Raw genomic sequence first — 3,072 nt, forward strand, 5'->3', positions numbered from 1 at the left:
AGTTGATGGGTGTATATGTTGCGAAGAATGTATTGAAGAAGAAAGAATTAGGACTTTCCTTTGGGTTTGATGTGTTATTTTCAGTGTCTCCACCTGTGTGTATGTGTTTGGGCATCGGCTGTGTATGTGTGTGAGTGCATGTGTGTGTGTGTTTGTGTGTGTGTGTGTGTGTTATTTTGAAATGTATATATGTATATATATATGTATGTGTATATATATATATATATATATATATGTGTGTGTGTGTGTGTGTGTGGTGTGTGTGTGTGTGTGTGTGTGTGTGTGTGGTATGTATGCATGCATAAATGATATATGATATATGCAATATGTGCATGTATGTTTTGTTTTTTGATTATATGATTCCTTATATAAAGAGAGTTGGTGTCTAACAGGGAATAGATGTATTCGTTTGCGAAACGTCGTAACCTCGAGTGTTGTCTGTGAACTCTACAGAAAATTTGTAGAAACAAAATATAACGAAAGCTCCGCTAATGTACGGAAAGTTACACGATGGGCTTTAAAAAAAGCTTTCCATATATTTATAGTACCTCTTATTGATTCTATTTGTAATGTGTGCTCAGTCTGATAAATTTCTTGACCGGAAAACAACAGGATGGGTATATATTAACATAGTCAATTACAAATACATATATATATATATACATATATATATATATACATATATATATATATATACATATATATATATATATACATATATATATATATATACATATATATATATATATATGCATGTATGCATGTATGTATGTATATGTATATGTATATGTGTGTATATACATATACACATATATATACTTACACACACGCATATATAGTTATTTTGTTACTCCCTTTCTCATTCACTCCCTCTTTCTCTGTATATATCTATATGTGTATGTGTGTGTTTGCGCGCGAGTGTATTTTATATATATATATATATATATATATATAACGCACACACACACAGATGTATATAATTACATGTGGAGAGAGTGAGGGAGATAGTGAGAGAGAAAGATACATATATGTACATGCACATACGTACACGTGTGTACGTAGAAGAGTTTATGTTTATGAATGTACATGTATGTGTGTATATCTGCGTCTCTCTCTCTCTCTCTCTCTGTGTATATATATATATAGAGAGAGAGACAGACGCATATATATATGTATATATAAATAAACACACATACAGCACACACACATATACACACACCACACGTGTGTGTTTGTGTGCGCGCGCGCAACGTACATTTTACTCACTATTTCAAAGCTGAAAGTCTGGCTTGCGGTAATACCTTCAAACGTTTGATGATGTAAATGTTTTCTTTGAATTGCTTTGCGGTTACAGATCGGTAAGAATGAATGTTGTAGGGACCGTCAAACGTGTGACGTTTGACAATATTTTATGAAGGATATGACAGATGTCGCAATCGGGACCTCTAAGTCCTCAGTAACCCTGAATTCTAGAACACACTCTCGATCCCCGCATACATATATATATATATATATAGTAGTTAGTATTTTTATGTTTACAACTGTAATGCTGTTGGTTGGTGGATTATATGTCGCAATATTCCTGTTTGAACTATCTTGAAATTAAGTTTATTTCGGGATACGGATGAATGTGTTGATACGTTAATAGTTACCCATGATTCATGTGTTAGCTCCTCATTTGATTTCTTAATATAAGTCAATGCTTTAAACTAATAAGAAATACTAAAACAGAAAGAAAGTTTATGGTGTAAAAAACAGCAGCTGTCGATGTGGAGCAGCAGTAATAAAACGTAACAAATACATCCCTTGTTTCGTCTTAATTTATCTTTCCCTCGCTTTTACAGATCAAAAGGAAAATGACTAATATTAGATATAATTTAAGGGAATGAAAAAAAAAAAAAAAGGAGAAATAAAGAAGCAGACGAGACACAAAGAAATAAGGAAAGAAGACCGTTCACGTTAACATACAGATGACTGACTAGACAAACGGAACAGTAACTATAAAGTCAGGTCACATGTTATAAATAAACCCAACCGGGCAAGTGACATCATCAGGTTGTGTCCTATAATTGGGGAAGAAAATATCAATCCTGAAATAAGGTAATAGTTTGATTTTTTGTTGTTTTTTTTTTTATTTTTGTAGTTTCTGCATATACTCTTAAATTTTTACTTTTTTTCGTCATTGGACTGCGGCGATACTGGGGTCCCGCCTTGAAGAGGTTTTTAGACGAAAATATCAACCCTAGTGCTTATTTTTGAGTATGGTACTTATTTTATCGTATCTTTTACCGCTATGTTACGGGTGCGTTAGGAAACTACCACCTGTTAGGCAGTGAGGGTGGGGAAACATAAAGACACATACGTATATGTTTGTATGTTTGTATGTAAGCATGTGCGTCTTTACCCCGCCCACACACACACTCACATACAGTTATGTATATATAATCGGGGCATCGGCTGATATTTTTCTAATTACATATAGAAACTACGTCGCCAGCTTTCGAAAAATCTTTGAACGGCACGTAACCTCACTGGCTGATTTCATCTGGCGACTCAAGGAAGAGGAAATAAAATATGACCTGACCTGGTCAATAATTAGACACCTGAGTCCCTACAATACAATATCCTCCTAAATGCCAGCTATGTTCCAGGGATTCGTTGTCAATATTGCTGTCAATATTGCTGACAAAAGAGCGAATTATAAATATGTTTCTTTACTACCCACAAAGGGGACAAGCAAGGACAGACAAAGGGATTAAGTCGATTATATCGACCCCAGTGCGTAACTGGTACTTAATTTATCGACCCCGAAAGGATGTAAGGCAAAGTCGACCTCGGCGGAATTTGAACTCGGAACGTAACGACAGACGAAATACGGCTACGCATTTCGCCCGGCGTGCTAACGGTTCTGCCAGCTCTTGCCGAACGACTGCCAAGATGCAGACATACAGCCAAACACCTGTTCACAAAATACAATGCGAACAACACCAAACTGATACAAACCCTAACCCCGACAACACGGATTAACACCCTCCCACATACACACCGAGTGAAAACCTCATGAACTGCAAC

At 35.6% G+C, this 3,072-nt stretch overlaps 1 long non-coding RNA gene across 1 annotated transcript in view; it reads left to right on the top strand.

Moving 5' to 3' along the window:
- Window positions 1-2,859, top strand: part of LOC118763967 — an 8,440-nt gene extending 5,581 nt beyond the window's left edge. Inside the window, exon 3 of the long non-coding RNA XR_004999740.1 lies at window positions 2,823-2,859. This is a non-coding gene — a long non-coding RNA (uncharacterized LOC118763967). The remainder of the gene's footprint in view (window positions 1-2,822) is intronic.
- Window positions 2,860-3,072: the final 213 nt, after the last annotated feature.

The sequence above is a fragment of the Octopus sinensis genome, linkage group LG6 (genome assembly GCF_006345805.1).
Source record: "Octopus sinensis linkage group LG6, ASM634580v1, whole genome shotgun sequence".
NCBI classification, from domain to species: domain Eukaryota; kingdom Metazoa; phylum Mollusca; class Cephalopoda; order Octopoda; family Octopodidae; genus Octopus; species Octopus sinensis.